Below are 22,589 nucleotides of genomic sequence, written 5' to 3' on the forward strand. Positions count from 1 at the left end.
ATAGAAGGAAAATTTGTGAGGCCAGGTGCAAAGTTTATAATCACAGAAGACATTAAAGAGCCATTTCAGTGCTCTCCTACTTCCTTTAATTTTTATGCCTGAGGAATATATCCATAACAGCCTTATCTTTCTGAGCTTAATACCAGCCTGGAGACTGCACTCCCTGCTGAAAGCAAAGAGATTTATTTCTCTGATTCCTAACTTAATGTTTATTTTTTCCTTCTCTGTACCTCTTAGGTCTTCTTTAACTTGATCATTTCAGATGCCTAGGCTTCTGCAGCATCAGTCAGACTTCTCTACCTACTGCAGTTTCTTTGCATCTTTTGTCACAAAAATTATAGATTCACAATGAAAAGTGCTTCAAATATGGCAAAAGCCACTTTTCCCTCTTATCAAAATTGGAAAACTTACCAGGCCAGATCAAGTTACTTGTTCATTGGCAGATGCTGAGAGCTTCATACCTCTTTTCCCATGTTTCCACATGAATCAGCATTTCAGAAGTTTTATGCTGATTTACTTTCTCACTCTAAACAAAGCTTAGGAGTTTGGAAATCAGTTATTTTAAATGAAAACAGTGCAGACTGAAACATAATTTCATCAGGCTGTGTTACATACATCTCACATTCTTTTACCGATTTCTGTTCATTATATCATAATGATCACAAATCTTTTGTGGTAGATGCTGCTTTCTAACTTTAAAAGTAGGCATAATTTTTAATATAGCTTTGACAGAGTTTCTGAGCCCGGATCTAGACAGCATTTCTTCCATGCATCTACAGTGGTCATTGGTGTAAGTGCACAATGAGTTGCATATGATGAAAATCACTACATTTATCTTACTAATTAATCCCTCTTTTCACTTTCAATCACTTTAAACTCAGTCTGTTTTTTGTGTAACACCACTAAAACTTAAGTCCCATTAAAAAAAAACAACAAAAAACACAGAAATCTATGTCTTATTGACAGCCAGCACAATTTAGCTTGCTCAGTGTCAGATTTGAAGCTGCATTTGGGCACTTATGTGCCAAGCTAGCCTTTCAGAAGTAGCTAAATACTGAACCACTGTAATCAAACTGTCAAAAAACTATAAGAGTACTTTCCAGACCCACTTAGTAAAGATTCCTTTCTAGCTTGTTGATTGCCTAATGTGCATAGCAGTTGTACCGGTATTTAAAAAGTTGAAAACACATGCCTGAGCAAAGGGAAAACCAAGAAAAAATATTTGAAAGGAAGACATCTCCAGGTGTCTGCATTCCTCTCCAGGAATACAGAACATCTGCAGAAGTGAGACAGAGTGGGGGTGACTTCAAGAAAACATGGCACTAAGTGGAAGGATTAATCTTCAAACTTTCTTTGCCTCTGTTCCTACTGATGTAAACTCTCCTGGCCTGTCATTTGCAGGAGGATTAAATGGATATTCCTGTTTTGAATCATGCTACTGAAAGATGTTTGACCTCCTTCTGTGTAAAAGTTGATGGATCATTTTTAATAAATCTGCTTCCAACTGGGCTACACAATAAGGGTGCAAGGGAATGAAACCTGGGGGTAAGTAGAGACGGTACTACAGCATATGGAAAGTTTGTATAAAACTTATGATGTTAACATGACTTCTTTCACCTAAGGAGAACCTATAAACTTACCTACTTTCTCAGCCTACAAATTCCTTAGTATTTCCCTGGGGATAGCTGAATGGTTCAATTCAAAGGATTTTTTTAATTCTTGTAACTCTAATCTTCATCATTATTTCTAATTCCTTAGTACGAAACTAGAAATATTGATGATCTAATACATTTTACAGAGCAGCACACAACCTTCTTTATGGCACTTACATCATTATGCAATATATTATAAAGCAACTTGCATGTTGTAAAACTCATTAAAAAGATATATTTTTTCTCTTAGCTTGAGTTCACGATGGCCAAAATTGAGGTGGAAAGCTATTAAAGTTCCAGAAATCCTAGCAGTACATGCTCCTTTCAAATGTTCTTTTCTGCCCTCTTGCTTGGTGTTTTCTGTCACATTTTCAGTATTTCTGATGTGGGTCTATTGAGAGGTAATTTCTCAGCACGGCAGCTGAAGTAAGACTCCTATGGGATTAGTAACCCAACCTTATAAATTGTTACCTGGTTTCTGTCATTTACGCTGATTTGGTCAGGACAGTTGCTAACTGAATGAAAGTGGTGTAAGCCAAGGTGAAAGAAGAATGATACTGAAATATAATATAAAAAAATAAATTAAACTTTTGTCATAAATGATTGGATAGATTTTAACTTGTCAGTGCTTTATCGACAGTGAGTTACTAGGCACTTTGTCTGGGAAAGCCCCAGAAAAAGGTAGTATGCTGTGCATTTTAAAAATTAATTTAGTGTTTTTAGGCTTTTACTGCTTTCATCATTTCTCAGGTTCCTGTGTCTGCTACTCTCTTGTATGCTGTATATGCACATCTTGTGCTGACTTTGTGGGATTTTTTGGCTGCAAAACCTAGACAATTACCAGGGCACATGCATAGTGCTCTAGTGATTGGGAAAATTAGGGAATGTCATTACACTGAAATACCAGCAGGAATACAGTTCAGTTCTGTTCCCGTTGAAACCGGTTGATTTCAGAAGGACTGTGTTTCAGACACAGACTGTAATTTGCTCTGCTGAAAATGGCCACCCCGCCAACAGCATCCTACTTCACTTGCAATTTAAGAACTAGCATAGCCTGTCAAGCCTAGCAGCATGGAGGCATAGCCTGTTTTTGCAAGTGTAGAGCAGACGTTGCTTAGATGAGAGTAGAAGCTCACAGTTCTCTGTAGTGGTCAGGCCAAATTTTAATACCAACTTGCTCATACAGGCAACACCAAAACATTATTGTTGCATCTTCAGTTTAATTTGGAGATAAGCAGAAGTTAAAAGACAAGCTGTGTTGCACAATTAATTTACATACTTTCTCAGTCATTTTTTAATGAGGTTACTGAAGAGATCTTGTCTTCACCTGAGCACGTAAACATCCTATCACCCACTACCTGAATATCCCAAGTTCCTACAACCTTCGGATAGAAGTAAAACCAAGGCGAGTCTTTTCACTTGCCCAAGCCTTCGCTGTTGAGATTAATTTCTTACTGCCAGTCAGGAAAAAACATAAACTCCAGGTATTCAGAAAAGAGCAAAAACCCAGGTATAAAGCATGTCTTTACACAGGATTCTCCTTGGTGGATGGGGAGATAAATGATGAAACATATTGCAGCATATTTAGAACAGGAGTGTTGTTTCTGCTTTCTGGGAAATATCGCTGCTGATTAAAAGCAATGCAGCTGCTTGGAGAGTGAAATAGATCCAATAAACTACAGGCCATACCCTCTCAGTGCTAATTAAGGTGTTAATTAAGAAATGTTATCTTGAGGAGGTGTAATTGAGGGAAGGAATCCTTCATACATTTTTGTGTACCAGTAAGCCAAGGATAAGAGACGGTATTTTCAATCCTGATTTTTTTAATGAGAAGATGGATAGTATTTATTGCTTTAACTAAGCTCCCTGCATATATAGAGCCCTTTAGTTAAAAAAAAAACCCGCACCTCAACCTATTAATACATGAAGTCCAGTTGTTGTAAGGGGAAGATGGGGCACTTTTATGATTTTTTTGTCACTGCTTGGTTTGTATCAGTCAAAATCAATTCTGGGAGTGTAGTGGGTCTTCCCTACAGCTGTCTCAGCAGGAAAGGTGTTTTGGTGGTTCTCAGTCTCCCTACATCATCATAAAGCAAAAAGCCACTCCACCTCAGGAGACAAGTGAGTACAAGGGAGACATCTTATGTTTCTTTTCATTCTGCTAAACCTGACAGATAGGAAACCTGTGGATTTGAAGAGATGGAATCAATGATTTGTTCTAAGCCTTCAAAACTAATACTAACTTTGTTAATTGGCCATATAAAATTAGGATTCTGGTCTGAATTGTTTCCCTATATGTAACGGACATACATATAATAAAAATGGTAGAAAGACTACTGTTCAGGGGCGTGAGGAGCAAAAACAGAAAGGTCATACTAAACACCTGTAATTTCACCTGCCTAAAAACTGGAAACTGGTCCACACAGTGAACCTTCCCTTTGGAGGTCTTCCCTTCACCTCTTTCATTTTAATGATTTTTTTTCTCTACAGTACTCTAATCCATGTCAGTCTCCAGTAACTTGACTGCAGCTGAGTCAAACAAAGGTTTATGTGGTGCAACTGAGGCTATAAAACGTTTCAAACCCAATTTTTATACAGACGTAATGGCTTTAGGATGTCTGCAAGGAGGCTGCTCAGCTGCAGTTGAGTTCAGGCCGGTGCATCTGTCCTGCTCCCTGGCATTGGTGCCTGTTGCAAGCCCCAGTGGTACCCAGCAGGGATGAGCAGCTGAGTACTCTGGACGTGAGTATGGGAGATATGGCTCACAGATGGACTAGTTACAGCTAACTCAGCCTGAGATGGGACACACAGTTTATTTTCAAATGTACTCTATCTGTAGACAGCTTTCTTTTGGATTCACTGGAAGGACTGGAATTGCCTCTGCTAGCCTCCTTATCCTTTGTGGGACCATTGCTCGGCTGACATGCCTGTTTAGGAGTCAAGTATCTCCCAGCCTGTGTCTTTTCATCCACTGGCCCTGTGCCAGGCTGACAAGTCTTTTTTTATTTTTTTTCCTTTTTTTCCCCATCTCCCTTGACATTGGCTTGGAAGCTGGCCATTTTCGTTTACTTATTTATTTATTAGACTGCGGACGGCCTTCTCCTATTTATTCCCTAGCTCCTGTCAGCACGAGGTTAGCCGTGAGCCACCTTGCCGCCCAGAAGTTTCTCCTCCCTGTGCGCCTCTTCCTCAAGAATCCTCCGCTGTCCGGCAATTAACAAGGAACAAGGGTAAAAGCTCGCAGTGCTTGCTCCGGACGGCAGGAAAGGCTGGAGGAAATGCCACCGAAGGGATTTGTTTCCTCTCTCCGTGGGGTCGGCGCGCTGCCGCCCTGCCCGCCATGGCCGCCCCTCGCCCGCTGCGCCGCGGGCGGCCTGCAGGGGGTGCAAGAGCTCCACTGAAGCCGCGCCGTCCCCTCAGGGCAGCCCCCGCCCGGAGCCGGCCTCCCTCGCCCCGCGGCGGCCGGCGAGCCCCGAGCCCGGCCCTGGCAGCGGGCACCGCTCCGGCACGGCTCGGCCCGGCGTCTGCCGCCGTCCTAAGCCTGCAGGTGTAAGTGAGACCTCGAAGGGGAGCGAGGCGGTGCTGACCCCCGCGGCTCTGTCCGACCTGAGCCCCCCGCCCGCCGCAGGAGCACGGCGAGGGCCGCTTCGTGGGGTGCGGGAAAGGGGAATGTACCTGGAAAGGAGTGGCAAACTAATTTATTCCCCAGGAAAAAGTGATTAAGGGTGTGTTGACCGTAGATGGGGAATAAAACAAAAAAACAAAACAAAAACAAAACAAAAACAACAACAACAACAACAACAAAAAACAAACAAAAAAAAAAAGGGGGGGGAAGAAGAAAAAAAGAAAAAAAAAAAAGAAAAAACGGAAAAAAATAATGTGTATATATATATATATATATATATATATGTAATGAGAAAGCAATTCTCATTGCAATGTGGATTTTGTTTATAATTTCAGCTAGTATTTTCTTTTATCTGGGCGATCCTATGAAAAATGTCTACCCTTCTATCTCTTTTTTTTATTTTTATTTTTTTTTCCCCTCTTGTATATTACCGTTGCTATTCCTGTATTTTTAAGCAGTGGTACATTTCAGGTTGGAGCCCCGTGCTGCCTTAATGCCGCTAAGGAGCCTGCCCCGCTTAAGTGATTGTCACTCAAATTAGTCCCATTGTTTTGTGATATATAAATCGCCTTCTATACTGCCTGGATTAGTCAGTTCAATGGCAGTGACAAACATGGATTGTTTGTTGTCAGAGACGGGATTCTCACATGGGAAAACACATGTACATCCAGTCGGGACACATGCATTTCTCACCAGAGGGAGAGGGGGAGAGATTTAGCAAACTGGTATTTATTGCTTGTTCTTGCATGCGCGTTTTGTGCGTTGGGTATCACAGCTTGACAACAGGAAATAAAGTATTGAAGAAGTGTTTGGGCACGTAAAGATGTGGCTCTCAAAGGATTAACAGAGCTCCTCTTCAGTTAAAAGTATGAACTGATTATTTATAGCTCTGAATTTTGCAACACTGAAATGAGGGTTAAGCCTGAAAATAACAGGTACAAAAGGGAAGATCCAAATCTGTGCAGCCTGACTTGGCAACGTTTAAAGGGAACTAAAGCCAACGGAAGCTGTGTGAGGCACTTGAAAAAATCATTTTGTTCCCACAGAAGTGCAAAAGCATCAGGGGAGAAAATTAATTCAATACTTGTATTGCATGATACAATATCAAATATTTAGTGAGATGGTTAAGAAACAATATATAAGGAAGACTTCCCCAATTAAACATATTTAACAAAATTGATAATCTTATGGTGACAGATTGTAGTAATTTTCTTAAATATTTTTAGTCTAAAAAAAAAGATTGTTTGCATTGTGCTAACTTTAATATTTGCTATGGTCTAAAGTGTAATTCTTTCTCTGAAGTAAGTGAATTTTATAATGTGTATCAATCCACTCTACTTGGAAAAGGAAAAAAAAAACGACCAACTAACAAAAACTCAGTCAACTTGTCCTCACTGTTATTAGTGACTTCATTCCAGAACAAAATTATGAATTCAGAAAAGCTGCCAGAAATTAGTTTTCTGTAGGTAAGCAAAGCTAGAAGAGTCATCGCTGCAAATCTGTAGTGCCTTCAGTTTTTCCAAGATTCCTGTTGAAAAACTAAGTCAAAAAAATAACAGTTTTTGGCTATCAGAACAAGGGGGATCTTTAACATGAAAAGAGGCCTCAGAAACTTTTTCATTAAATGTTCTGTTATCTCTCTCACAGAAAATGGAATTTTACAAACCTGATTAGACCAAAACCTAGGTGAATAGTCCAAATAAATTTCCCCCTGTACTTCAATGCATTTTTTCTTGTTTTTCTCTTGCCCCATCTGTTTTAATCTAGCATATTTTCAAACATTAGAAATCAAATTTTAAATGTCTTTTCTGTGGTCATTTGTATTAAAAAAAAACACTTATAAAATCAGTAAAATAAAAACCAAATTTCTATATACTCTGTTCTTTGGGTTTTCAAAACTAAGCAAAACCGCTGGAATTAAATTTCTTTTTTCTCTTGATTGGAAATCCAGTACAGATTTTTTTTTCCCCCTTCTAGGTAAATAAGAAATTTGATCTATTTATAGGCATGAGGATAAGGCAAGGCATGAAAAGAAGAATGGAGTTCTCAGATCTGTCTGTTTGAATCAACAGGACTGCTGCAGTATGAATTAGGGCTTTTGCATGCACATGTTACCTGTGACAGTTCCATGGGATGTTCTATGCATTAGCATATACAGCCACAGCCTCGGTTGGATCAAGAGTCTGTTTCTTTATTGGTTTTGTGTGGGAGAAATGCTGCTTTCAAATGCAGGTTTTTTATTACATCCTAGAATTTTATCCATAGTTTGTTTTTTGGTTTTTTTTTCCTGGAAGTTAGAATTGATCCCCATGTGCATAATTTCATTTGTAATTTTTCCTTGGAAACTGCCATAAAGAACATTCAAATCTTATTTATTAAAAGCAGTTGCCTCATGATAAAACTATTTTTTGACAAGGCGACACAGGCTTTTCTCTAGGAACTACTCATGTTAATGACATTGGTTTCAGAGAATAAAATAATTCAGAATGAATCATGAAGTAATTAATGATTTACTAGATGAAAACATACCAAAATAGGTTTTTTTTTAAACTTACAACTTCTTTTCTGTTGTAAGTTTTCTCTTGCTTTGCACTGAGCTTGTGAGCCGAAAGCATTAGGGGGAATTTCATCTTGATTAGAGATTGACGTGCATAACTCTTCGTGCACCGCAATGAAAATATGCCCCTTAGAGCGATGGCACTTGACCTTTAACAATCGAAGAGCCATTTAAAATCACAAGAGGCACACAAGTCAAAAATACAAAACCGCGTGTGACCATTTTATGAAAAATTATGAATGAATGCATTCATCAAAAACAGTTAAGGAAATCCTGAAGGCACTGTGCAATTTGTGTCTTAGGGCAAAGTAATTGATTGTGTAGGTTGTATGTTTTTACAAGGAGGAAAAAAGAAACTTTACATACGTAAATGGAAGGAAATGGTGAAAGATATCATCCAACAAGTTTGCAGAATAGCTGAAAAGAAACAGAACTGAGCCAGCATGTCATACGATTTCTCACTCAGACCCATGATAAAAGCTCTATATAGGCCTCTGAAGAACAAATTCCATAGGTCAAGTACCACTGCCATTAAATACTATAGGTGCTGAGGTTGTTTTTATTTCTTTACTGTTCCTTTTGAAGTTATTCAGTGTGTGAATATCAAGTAACATTTTTAATGCTGTGATGATAGATTCTGTTTTTTACAGTGTATTTTGCAACTAGGACAGCCTTTCTGTTGCTGAATGCAGATTTGGCTGTAGGGAAAGGCAAAACTCCCTTCTTTGATTATATTCAGTTATCTAACATGAAAATCGCAGCTGCATATTCTGCATTGGTTCCATATGGTAAATTCCCATTTGATTTCCAGAGAAAATCTGTGCAAAGGCTGAGTCAAGGATTGCAACAGCAATCCACAGAGGGAAAGAAATTCTTCCTGTATGTACTGCTGCTGCAGGCTGCTACACCAGGTTGTCAGTTCTGAAGCACAGAGCCAGATTCAGCCTTGTGCTACCTTTTTTCAGACCTTTCTGAACTCAGTGATACTATGGGAGGGTAAGAAATTTGGTTTTTACTTACTAGGAAGCTGTTTAACGTGCGATGTATGGCAAAAAAGTACCGGCTATGAAATGTAAATGCTAAAAAATGGCATGACTGTTTAACTCCTTGTTACTTTGCAATCTTATGGACAAAAATTGGAGCTGACATTTCTCTTTGATCTGGTTTACCCATCTCGCTCTGCTGCTATCAGCGGTGTGTGACAGCAGCAGACATTAGCTAGGAAAGAGGGACTAGGGAAGAAAGAAATGCAATCCTCCCTATGGCCTTCATGCGAGAATAGTGAATTAGAGCCAGACGCTGCACTTTTAGGTGGACTTAAAAAAACAGTGCCCTTCTCCCAGCAACTGTATGTGCATGCCAGGATACTGGGGAACTCAGTCAAATGCACTCACTTGTTTTAAAAATTAATAAATCAAGGCAAAAAAGACAGAAGATAAAATTGAAAAAGTTGAATACACCTGAACCCATGCTGAAAACTTGATGTTTTTTTTATTCTGCTTAGATTATGTAATAGAAATCAGGGTGTGCATCCCATCCGTGGGAATATCTTCGTTTTGCCATATTTTTAGTCTCTGTAGCAGAGAAGGGGAGCCTTTGCCAGAGGAATGGAGCAACTTGCCTCTAGTAGACAAGTTCTATTCCTTTCATCTTCAAGAGGAGGTAGGTGAAATGGATAATGGTAAGTATTGATAAAATTGTGAGTAACTGGGAGAGGGTTGGATAGGGAGCAGCTTTCAGCATCTCAGTACAATGTTTTCAGGGCATCCAAAGAAGATATCAGAGAGCAGATTTAAACCATCGACTCAAAAAAAGAGAATGTTACAGACTCTTTAACCTGAGAATATAAAAAACAGTGAATGCACTCACGAAACACAAGTACATCCATGTTAGAAACTGTCCAGCCTTTCTTAACTTCTTTCAAGTGCCCACTACTCCTCTTAATTGGAGAAAATATTTATTACCTGATTAATGTAGCTGATCAATATGGTAGTTCTGATGCTCCTTTTGTGATTTCAGCATTTTCAGTATGGGTTACTCAAAATTGCTTTAATTTCTAAGACTCAAATCCATCATGCTTTCCTGTGAGGGTCTGCTTCTGTTAAAAGTTCAAGAAAGAGAATACAAAACAGTATATTTCTATTGTATATTTGATTTAAAAAATGTTTATGTTAGCATAGCCGTGCTGCTACTCTGCTGATCATATCACAGCTTAGGGATGGTTTCTACAGAAAATTGTATCCCAAGTACTATAATTTGTTTATCTAATTCAGGTCTATTTTTTTTTTGCTATTCTCCATTTTCATTTTCCTTACATTTGAAGAACATTACAAACTCAGAAGAAAACTCATTACAAACCCATTACAAAATCAGAAGAACTAAAATAATACTTGCCATTTAAAATTGCAAATACTTTTCTCCATTGTGCCATAATTTCTAGTATGTTGTGCAGTCTGGTTTACTAAAGTCAAGCCTTATGTTTAGTTGGTTGGTGAATCAAGAAGGAAATAGAAACAGTAAGCTTCTTGCCCTTATGAGGGTTGTAGCTGTTTCTTCCAGTGATCTGTGTAATCAAGGGCATGGAGAAGTTCAAGATACTGAATACCATTCTTGCCTCACTCCTTTACTGGTAAAATTAGCCTTCAGGAATCTCAGGTCCCCAAGGACACTGGGGAGAGTCTGGAGAAAGAAAACCTTACCCATTGTGAAAGATCAACTGAAGTACGCTGAATAAACTGGGCATAAACAAACCTGTGGGTTTTTGTTTGGATACTAGGAAGTATCCAATAGGATACTTCCACAAATGCTGAGGGAGCTGTCTGATGTCATCACGAGGCTGCTCTTGATTATCTTTGAGAGGCTGTAGGCCTTTGGGGAGTTTCCTGACAACTGAAAGAAAGCAAATGTCATCCTTATCTTCAGGAATGGCAAGAAGGAGTTCTAGAGAGCTACAGACCAGTCAGGCTTGCTGATTGTGTGTAATGTGATGCAGAAATAATTCTGGAAAGTATTTCTGGACATAAGGAGGACAAGATGTGTTGGGGAGTAGTCAGCCTGGCTTTAGGAAGGGGAAATCATGCTTGATGAACATGATAGCCTTCTGTAATTAAATGACTGCCTTGCCAGAAAGCAGTGGCTGTGAAGCTTCCAGTGTTGCCATCTCTGACTTCTTCACTGACAATGTGATACAGAAGAGTGAGATGAAAGGACAGTTGATAAAAGGTAGGTAGGTGGGTGGGTGGAGGTCACATGCATGAAGGCCAGCTGGAGTCTCATCACTAGTTCTTTAATCCAGAGATTGTTAATAAGGTCATTGTAACTAATAACCAGGATGATGGGATGGAGCTCACCCGTGGCAGATTTACATGAGAAGTGATTGATAGAGCAGGTGTCTGCACTGCCATTAAGTGGGATCTTGAGAGGTTGCTGAAGTGGGCCAGTGGGAATCTCCAGACAAGGATGAAAGAAAATAAATGTCAAGCCCTACCCTTGGGGAGGAATGGAACTCCAGGCACCCCCATCAACATGCTGGGGTCTGACTGACTGGAAAGAAGCATTGCAGAAAAGGCTGCAAGGCACCTGGTGGACACCAAGTAGAATGTGAGCCACAAACTTGCCCTTATGGCAGACAGCCAGCAGTAGCTGTCCTTCTTTAGACCCTCACCAGCAGGTTAAGGGGGTGATTCTTCTCCTCGGCCATGCTGAGAGCACATCTGGAATTTTGTGTCCAAGTCTAGGATGTCCAGTGAAAGGCAGACTTGCAGGAGCAAGGCCAATGAAGGGTTGCAAAGATGCTGAAGAGATTGTAGCCTCTGTGAGAAACTATGAGAGGCTAAGAGAGATAGGATCACTTAGGCTAGGGAAGGGAATGTTCAGAAGCAAATCTTACTATTGTGTGATAGAAAGGAGCAAAGAAAATGGAGTCAGACTCTTCTTAATGGTATCCACTAAAAGCTGAGAGCTGATAGGCACAAACTGAAACACAGAAAATTCTACTTAAATGTGATAAGAAAAAGAAGTCACTGTGATAGTGATTGTTCACTTGACCAGACTGTCCAGAGAGGTCGGGGAAGTCCCCATCCTTGGATATTCTAAAAAATGAAGCTGGTCAATATCCTGTTTTAGCTGACCTAGCTTTGTGAAGTGGTGTTGAACTAGATGATCCCCAAAAGGCCTTACAAATTCTAAAGCGCTGTGATTCTGTGACAATAGTCAGCTATACCCACGTGAGAAGTAGCTTCAATGAAAAGCTGCATGGGGAAACAAGGAGTGTTATGGGTGCTACTCAGGATTGTACACAGTAGTGATGACTAGGGGCCACAACAGGACACCTACAGTAACAGAGTTTTTGCTTGGTGCTGTGCCATACTGTGTGGACATGTCATATTTTGGCAGTGCTCCTCCCTCATGTGTGTGTAACATGGATATCACTAATGTGGATTTCAAAAGTCAAAAAATGTCAGTGGGAGATTGTTGTTGAGTGACCTGTATCTACAAACAATTCCAGGTCTAGCCTCAAGACTTTGATCTGGAAATACATATAGAACTGCAGCTGAAAAAATCTAGGGGGGGCTAACAGAGAGTTTACCAGTGCTGGGTCTGGGTAATCAGCACTGTCTAATTACAAGTCTGGATGCATAAGTGAAAAAAATGCATCCATGGGGGGTGGGAGACAGTGACAAACAGAATCACATGTCAAGGAGCACAGTGTATAGATGCAGTATGGGGAGCTGCATCCAGAGAAACAACTGATCCAAACGGTAGAGTGTTTGAATGTCAAAACTGAGGCAAAACCCCAAGAATATGCTCCTTCAGAATGTTAACAGGGAAGTAGTGAACAAATATATAGGTATATCCATGCAATCAGTTCTAATATCCTCATCTTGGAGGGTGCCCAGAATTGGAGAGAAGACCCACAGCAATTATTTGAGGCCCAGGAGGAGACATTTGACTACAAGAACATTAAACATCATTCTGCTCATTGTATTAAGAATGTCAGAGGTGGTTTGATCTCACTGTAAAAGTAATGCCAGGAGAGATATCGTAGGATACTAGACTCTTTAATCTAGTAGAGAGAGGCATAATTAAAACCAATGGCTGGAGGCTGAGGCAAGGCAGTCATCTGAGAAATCAAGTGCACAATTTCACAGTAGATCTGAGAAGCCCTTGAAACAGATTGTTGGAGTAAAGTGGTGGCTTTTCCTTCTCATGGCATCTTCAGTTCAGGACTGGATGTCTTCCTGGAAGATGTTTCTCCAAGCTATTGGGCAGCCTACAGTGAAAATAAGATGAAAGGCAGGGTTGTTGTTAGTCAGGAGGTCAGTTTTGCCTGATATTGGATGCCCTAGTGGGGAATGAAGCTCTCTGTCCCATTTTTGGCTGTGTGAAATTCTTTAAGATTAACTGGATGGTACAGCAGAATAAATTATTTTGGCCTTAAAATCTATGGTTTACATTAGAGAAGTGAAAGAACTCTTCACTGGGTATTTCTTACCTTGATTTTCCTTCCCTGCTCTTCCCTAACAGCTGTAAGGCAACATTGCAGCCACCAGCTCTATGGCCTGATCTGGTTGTCTTCAAACAACTTGGGTTGTGCGTGTTAAATGTATTCTAAATATTATATAAACTGAGTTTAGGAATGTAGAACTCAAGGAGCAGTTTCAAGGTACTTCAGAATAGTGTATAATGCTTATATAAAGATGATAGAACTATTATACTCTCTCTAAAAATGAATCCATTTTGATGCAAGGTGTCAACAGGTTAATATTTTATAGCATAAATACTGTCAGAGAATCCCTGCATTCTTCTCTACTCACATTTTCATGAGCTCGGTAAACTGAAACAATAATCTTAATAATAATGAAAAACAAGACTGAATTACAAGTTGCAGAGGCTATTGTCAATTTTACAAATCCAACAATAGCCTGCAGGGTTCCAGGTTTGTTTCTAGCTGCTCAGGAAGCTTGTGTGATTTGCTCACACATTTTTTCTTATACCCCAGAGCTGTGCATCTGCTGGAGTCAGGGATCTAATATTCTCTTTGAACTTCCTTAGCATCCTAGTGCATGCTGTGATCTATAATTAGTGCATACACACACACACATGCCAGCTGCATTAACTCCTAAATGGCAGAAGCTTTGCTGTGTCCATCACCTGGTTGAGGTGATGTTGAATACAACTGTTGCTGTAACCTTGAGGGTGAAAGTCTCCTTTTATGGCTTATATCCTTAGGGGGATACAAACATAGAAAACAGAACTTTTTGGTTTTTGGGTGTGATACTATGATGTAGCTTTCCAGATGTGAAATACCTGGGAGCAAGGGGGCAATCATAAATTGCACAGAAACCTAAGCTGTTTCAGGTTTAATTATTGATAAAAGTCATGTTTGCTAATGTCCCTGGAAAACCAAGATGCTTTGTTTGTCCATAGGGCATCATGGCTAGGATGTATCAATATTATCACTTCTGGAGAGAGATCTTTAGAACCAGAAGATAGATTGCTGGGACTCTTTTTTTTTTTTTTGTTCTTATTAAAAACCCAACCAACCAAAAAGCCACCAACCGACCAACCCAAAAATAAAGAAAACAAAACACACACACACACACACACACCTCCAACCAACTAAACATATAACCACTTGGAATAAGAGGGATAAGAATGCTGGTAAGTCTGACAAGTTGTGTCATTTGTGGGCACTCTTTCTAGAGACATATAAATGAGTCCTACCCACCTATCTAAAACAACTGAATAGAAGTCACTGAATTCCATGGCAGTTTCCATTTGCATAGGAAACTGAAGTCTCAGCAGGCTGCCAGGTGCTCCACTGTGAGTATTTAATAGGTTTCTTGGGGAAGAGCAACACTTGTTGAGTAATTGTTTGCAATTAGGAGTGCTCTCGTTTCTGCTAATGATGGTGATTCACACAAACCTGCATTTGTTTTGCAGTAATGAGCAAGACATTAAACACCTCATATCCTTGAGATTGCCAGTTGCAATGGCAATAAATAAAATAAAGATAAATAATAATGGGAGGAGGGCAGCAGATATATGGAGGGGCACTGATCAAAGATTCATTATGGAGTGTAAACAGAAATGAGGAGGGATCATGCCTGTATGGATTTGTAGATTTTAACATTTTAGTTACGTGCACCTAAAGAATCACGTTCAGTCCCATTTAGCAACATAGCTGTGGATCTGTATGCCAGTATTGTTGGGGTTATCCCAACGTCTATGTTTGAAGGTTTATTTTGAGAGACTGAAGAATAATCTCTGTTACAGACCACTGAGATGTTAAACTGTAGTAATAAGAGAGCCAGGACCCCAGGTTAGCAGAAGGCTGCATTCCCAACAAGGAATTCACTGTTAAAACTACATGAGTGTTTTAAAAGTCTAAAAGAATCGCAAGGCAAGGCATTTATGTTCCTGACACTGGTTTTATTATTTCAACAAGCTACTGAAGTGTGCCAGGCTGTCACTAAAGTACAGTATATATTTTTGTGAAAATTACAATAGTTTGCACCAGTTTGCTGTTCTGTCAACTCTTGAAAAGTCTTGGAAAGTCAAAGATTTGGAAACTTTCTGGTGCAGAAGGCATACACTATTACTTCCCAGATTATTAGATAAACATTATTCAAGCTGAGTTTGCTCTTGCTTTTACCCTTTCTTCTCAGACACAATTAGCAGGACATTGTATACATATAAATATAAACATAAACAAAAGGAGAAACAGAATGTATTTCCAAAAGTTCAGGCCTCTCTGGTTAGCAGATGGCCCAAAGTTTAGTGAGACTCGTGTTAGAATGTGGGATGGACATACAGTCAGCATGTGTGTTTAGTTTTCCAGGGTGAACAAGAGTGATTGCATCAAGCACACTGTACCCTTACTGTTCCAAGAGATAAGTATCACAGAATTACACTTTGATTTAAAACCATGACTGAATGCCTAGGTGTCACAGCAAGATCAGAGGATACTGATGGATTTCTGGAATATACATTCACTTACTTCCCTGCTCCATCCTGCCTCCGAGTGTCCTGACTTTGGGTGTCATGCATGCCAATCTCTTCTTAGTCTGGCAGAGAGGACCTAAGAGTGATGTATTGGTTGTGTTTCCTCTCAGCTGGGATGCAATTTAACTCACGTTAGATTAAGCACATTTTAAGGATGTGGTGAAATGCAGTCAATATGTTCTATGATCACAGGATTCTTAACCTTACTTACCAGCTGCAACTTTTACACAATTAATAAGCTAGTCTCATTATATATGTCCAGTTTAAGTTCTGCCCTCTCCAATTAGCTTCAGCTAATATTTTAAACAAAAGTTTGGCCATTCATTATAATTACTTATTTGGAACAAGGAACCAAGATGTGAGTACGCAAAGAAATAAAACTGTCAGAAAGTTTGTTTGTTTGTTTGTTTGTTTGTTTGTTTTGGGAGGTGTGGTGTTGATTTGTGGATTTAGTAGGGTTTTTTTTTTTGTTTACTTATATTTTTTTAAAGAAGATTATTGTTAGTAGGAAAGCTACCTAACAGCAAAGAAAGAAATATAGGTTTTGTCTTGTGGTGTTCAAACTAAATGCAGGAGTGCAGAGAGGTCTAACCTCACTGCCTGAAGATTTCTATTCCACTGCTCTATGGCAATTCCAGCTGATTCATGTGAGTTTTGAAGAGCACTTGCAACATGAATATATAGACCTGCCTACCACATCATCTTCCACTTGCCTCTGAAATGTGGATTAAGAATACTTGATTTGGTGCTTGCATATTCTAGAATTAACATAAACCATTAAATAATCCCTCCAACTTCTACTCTGAAACAAAGAAAATTAATATATTGCAATTTCTCTCCCTCTCTCACATCTCACAACTCACAAGTTGTTTCAGTTTCCTTAGAAAAGCAAATGTGAAGCTATTTTCAGTCAGTAAGTGTATGTGTGCTAGCCCCACACATTTATCTCTATGGATGTTTGTTCTACAGTTCTTTACAAATGCACGGTGTGGATATATTTAGGTTTTTAGCTCCTTACACAGTTAGAGTGTATCATAAAGCCTAAACTAGATCAGTCAAAGGGACCAAAGGAGCTTCCAGCTTCATTTGATTCAGAGAACCAGCTGAAAATTTCCTTTACAAGTACAGTACACTGGGCCTTCAGCTATAGTGAACCAGGGAAAGCGATAGTTTATCATTCACAGCAGTGAAAAAGGAGGTCATATAAGGATCACCTCTCCAATGACATAAACATGAGACTTTTCTCACAAGCTGTCAAACTTCAATTGTTGGTGAGATCTGTTGTGTCAGTGTTTCATAATAATTGCTTCTAAGTCTTGTTAAGGGTCTAAAACAAATTACCTGAGTGACATGCTTTTGGCACCAGTGAGGGAACAGTGAGGGGAATACATATTGCATAACAGACTCAACTATCAAGATTTTCTTTTAGTTTATTGCAGCAATTTTACTATTACTTTCCATTATTTGAAATACAATAATAAAAGTTGCAAGTTGTCTCATGTCGACAGGGAAACATTTGTTCCCCAGATAGTAGTCTAGCTGGCCAACATAAGCTCATTCATAACAATAGACTTCTTTTTAAGAAGGAATGTTTTAAAACAAACTGAAAAAAGTTAATCCTTTCAGTTTTGAAGGATATTCTTTAGATTTAAGTAGTATATTGACTCTCTTTCCACTGTAAGTCAGCTACTATTTCTTTTACAACATATACAATAAATAGATGGCAGATTATATATATTAAAGAAAATCAGCAACACATCCATCCAAGCCTACAGAAACACACCTGTCTGTGAAAGCATATAAAATTAAATAGTTTTATGCTTTATATGTATTTCCTTTTTAATAGATGTGGAAAGTAAAATGTACTTTGAACCTGCAAAGTGCTGATCATGTTTGATTATGTATAATGAGATGTATATGAGTGTGGAAAGGGATTCTAGGCTTGGGGTTTTGTTAGTTTGGTTTTATTTTGCATTGACCAAACATGGAAATAAAACTTCACCTGAAAGAGGAACGGCTCAGCCCATCTCCTTTTTACTCTCATAAGCGTATTTCTTACAGAAAGTCAGATAGGTGAGCACTGTGCCTTGCCAAACTTAGAATGCCAGCAGTGAGTCAATGTAAGTGTAAAATAACCCGGAGGCAGAAAAGAGGGACAAATACTTGATTACTTAATTTTAACTGCCACTTCTTTAGGGTTTTATTTAAAAAAACAACCAGCCAAAACCCTCCTCTGCTTGCAGGGCCCTGGTCTACTTTTCAGGCACAAACTGCTTTTTGGATTTGATAAACAGGACACATCAACTAACAATTTAAACTCCAAAGCCACAGTAATAGGTATGCGGCTTTTTCCCAGAGGCTTGAAGTTAAAATGCTACAAGCGCTGCAGAATGGCAGCTAAACACATGTCCCTTGGGCTCCACAAGGCTTCATTCTGCACAATAATGGAAATGTGAAAAACCAGTTGAATGCAGATTTGGCCGTTTCCACCAAGCTGCAAAAGCCTAGAGGATTTTGTTGTTTATGTGAGGGGATCAAACTTTCATTGCTCAGTTTAAAGCAAAAAGTTACTGTGTTAAACTTCACTTTTTTACTTCGTCCAGGGCAAAAGAAATAGGACTCTTAATTAGGAGCTTGCAGACATTATGTTGTCCCTAAAATGGCATAACAAAATTAGTTAGCCTTTTTTTTTTTTGCTTTTTTTTCTCACAGTTTTTCATCATGCTATAATGCTGCTCTTTATTTGAGTTGTGCTGTTGGTGACTGATCTTTTAAGCACCACCCCAACACGAGCATTTGATTGCAGTGTCCCTCTCAGGGACAGTGTCCCTCTTCTTATATTGTAGTGTCCTTTGCTGTTTTCAGGTTCTGCAGACTGACAAGTCAACATCCTGGCCCTGTGCCTCCACCCCAGCACAGCTAGGGGCTGGGATGTGGTGAAGATGCTCTCTGATCTGTGTTCTGAGTATGCTGAGCTCACTGAGGGGTTTCTGAATGGTGCTGCTTAGGAAGATGAGGTCTTGCAGAGAAGCAGTTGTTTCCATGCAATAGGAATTATTTTTCACTAACAGCTATTATTTTAGGGGTTTGTGTCATCATATACTTGATGATTAGCAAGGATGTAATTATTTTAGAATTGCATTTTTTGGGTGCTAGTAATGGTACAGGACTAAGAACTGCTGCACTGGCTGAGGCTTACACTTGCAGCTTGCTTCTGCCTTTGTAGCTTACTGTAAGCAGCATAAAAGCTGTAGTGTGTAGGGACTGATTAGTATTCTAAAATAGTTTAAGAGCCCTCTGATGGGCCTCCTTCACATGTATTGTGTAAGTCAAGAGTACCAGTGCCAGAGGAGACATAAATTAAGCCATGTATGTTAGTGTGTTGTATACTGGCAACAGCAGTTATATGGGACTTTCTCTGGTAATATATTTGTAATATATTGAATCAGCAGCAAAAATGCAACAATAGTCTTTTCCAGTAAGCAAAGAACCCAATTTCATTATGTGTTTGTGCTGAAGAGGAACAAATGTAGACCACAGTATGGTCTTCGTTCCAGTGAGGGTTCTGAGCATTATTGCAAAATAATGCTAATAACGCTAAAAAAGCAGTTGACATCATTATGGTGGATATATGTATGTGGATTTTTACAACTCCTCCCATAGTACTTGGCATCAGACCACCATTCTGCAAACACAAAGTCATTCCACTTCATTTCTAAAATAAGACAAACCTTCACCCCTTGCTGAGAAAATACTGTCCTACAAAAGTATGCACCATTTATCACATTAGGCTTGTCAACCCAAACCAAGCACTTTTCTTAACAGCCCACAAACTGACAGTGAAAAATATTGTTCTTTCATATTCTGCTCTCCACATATATCCTAGAAACACCCTATTTCAGACCCATTGTTCAGCTATGATCTGGACAGCCCAAACTACTCTTCCCACCCTACAAATATACACTGGCTGTAAAACCATATAATGGCTCCCTGATTTACCTCCTGATTTAGACCAAATACCACAATATGACAGCATTATGATACATGAACAGTTTCATATCTAATTACTATATTTGTGTGGAAAATTAGGCTCTTAGTCTAGAAAATTTCATTTTAAGTTGTTCAAGAACTAGGTTTAAAGCATTTGGATTATTATTATTATTATTATTATTATTATTATTATTATTATTATTATTAATTATTACTTTCAACTAAGGTCAAAACTCTGTGGTCAAAGTATGCCTTGAATTTTATTTAAGACTTTCTTAAATTTTAAAACTCATATAGATTTAAAAGTTTGTTTTATCAATGTAGTGACATTGAGAGTACAGATGAAAATACTTTGCAGATTTTTAGTAATTAAACTCCGTAAATCTGTTAAAAAGAATAAAGAGTAAAATATTTTATCATAGAATTCTGTGACACAGGAGGTAGTCTTTAAATTTCAGATTTGTTTTTCCTGTTTACTAGAAGACACATGTTCTGTGAAAAGTCCATTTGGGCCTTTTTATAAAGATGGTTTGCCAGTGAAGGCCAGTGAATTTACCTAGCTTCAGGCTGGACAGGAAGAATGGCTGTTGTCTTTCCCATCCTTATTTTTCTAAGTAAAATTTTAAGTGTATCTGTGTTATTCATAGACTTCATCAATCCCATCCCAATCTTCAAACAAGGATCCACAACGGAGAATATCTATTTGACACAAAATGCTTATGGTGTTGTAATATTGTCTTGTCACTCATTGCCCAGCTTTGTGTCTGACTCAAAGATAAGTGACCCATCCTCTGACTGCTGAGAATTTGGGGCTGGTTCTTACTCCAGAGCAAGCAAGCTGACTGGGCTGATCACATATTTGTGGCACCTCTACTAGTCTATTTCCATCTGAATCATAGACCTGTAATTAGTGTAATTTTGTGCTCAGTTTGTGGGGGACAACCTTTACTACCATAATCTGAAGGAATGCTCAGATAGGTTGCTGAATATCAATGAGGTCCTATTGACTTCCGTGACACAGGATATGACCGTCACCTCCTGTGATTTATACCGCACTGTGAGCTAAAATATCTTTTGCAGAATGACGATCAGTGCACTTTTCTGACAGCTAATTATGTGACTCTCACAATTTGGAAGTACTAAACAAGATTTCTGTTATAAACAACATCATAAATCTAGAATAATTCAAGTCTTATTGTAATGCATTGCATGGACCTTTAGATCATGTGCTGAGGTTCCCTTGCATCTTTCCTTCTGTCTGCACTGGTGGGGTGGTACTGCCTGGATCTAGGCCTACTGTTTCTGCTCTCATATATGCCAGGTTCTGTCAATAAATCCTAGGAAACAAAGAAATTAATCGAGTCTGTAACTTTGTCAAACCAATTGAGTTCAGCTGGTTCTCTGACATAAAAAATGATCAAACTTTTTTTTTTGTGTATTATGTTTTGGGTTTTTTTTAGTTAAGGAGTACAAATTCATAAGATATGCCAGTGTCAGAGCTTTTGTACTGCTTGCTTTAATCCACTATGAAATCATGTGAACCATTAGTATTAGTCATGTTTTTCTACAACAAAAATCAGCATTTTTGAAATTTTTTTAACTGTAGTTTCATCAGGGAAAACAAGTAAGTTGTTTGTACAAGCACAGAGAGATCAGTGATGATGCACTATAGTGTTTACCAGATCAGCCAATCAGACCTGTAGTAAACTTATGAGCTAAATGAAGTCAGACACTGCAACTACAAGGCAATTTCCTTTTCTGAATTGGGATCAATATTTACTAGCTTTCTACATTGTTGCCTATGCTTGCTTGATCAGCATCTGCTTCTGAAGACCATTGATTGTGCAGAAGGCTTTTTCAAAGGCAGATAATGCTCTTTTCAAATACACTTTGTATTGATCAGCAAAAAGAAAGTTTTTTGATGGTGCAGAGTGCAAAAGCCATTTATAAAGATTAAGGACAGTGATATGTCGCTGTGGGTCACCGTGAGGTTGAATTAATATGGGCTAATGCATGTTCTACTTTTTTGAAGAGAATAGAAAAAAGTATTTGAGGATTTAAGTAATAGTATGCCTCCACTTGCAAAATACCTGCTATGCTGTCTCCAGGGAATGAAGTCTTTCTCTTTCAAAAATGAATTGGTTGTACCTACTCCCCAGTCTCTTCCCACCTGACTATACATATTCTGCGTCCTATGACAAATTTATATATTAAATTGATGGATTGTGAAATTTCATAAAACCAAAAAAATATTTGATTTTAGGTATTTTAAACTAATATGAAATAAAGAGGGATGAATGCAGCCAGAATTACAATGACAAAATAAATAGCTTAGTGTGAGACCTTGGGCTTTCACAAAAAAAACCCAAAACAATCAAGATTAATACAGAAGTAATTTCAGAAACATTCCAAAGCCTTCTATTTGATTTTTCTCCATGTAATTTCATGTTTGAAGAACATGGTGCACCTGAATTTTGTGCTAGGAATCTAAGAGTGTGTTCTGAAAGTCAGTCTACCATTCTGAAGGAAAAAAAAAAGTGATGATGGGATATTCACAGAGTTTTTGGTGTAAGAGTTGGTGCTCTGAGACTTTAATAAAGGAGGTGAAGTTTCTTCAAGGATGTCCTAAACCAGTTATACTTCTAAAATAAGCAAAATGGAAAGAGTGTGTATGGTCTGCTGGTGTCCACATCTCTCCAACAATAGCAAGTGCAGCATGTCTATGAAATAAGCATTTGGTTTCCTAGCTGGAGTTCTC

The 22,589-nt window shown here is 38.8% G+C and overlaps 1 long non-coding RNA gene across 1 annotated transcript; it reads right to left on the reverse strand.

The window, feature by feature from the left end:
- Positions 1–11,894: 11,894 nt before the first annotated feature.
- Positions 11,895–14,644, reverse strand: LOC111925405 (uncharacterized). The gene is made up of 2 exons (XR_002862229.2): positions 14,565–14,644; positions 11,895–13,106 (listed from the first exon to the last, which is right to left on the reverse strand). It is a non-coding gene; the product is annotated as an uncharacterized LOC111925405 (long non-coding RNA).
- Positions 14,645–22,589: the final 7,945 nt, after the last annotated feature.

This window comes from Cyanistes caeruleus, chromosome 1 (assembly GCF_971803275.1).
Source record: "Cyanistes caeruleus chromosome 1, bCyaCae1.hap1.1, whole genome shotgun sequence".
Classification (NCBI taxonomy): Eukaryota; Metazoa; Chordata; class Aves; order Passeriformes; family Paridae; genus Cyanistes; species Cyanistes caeruleus.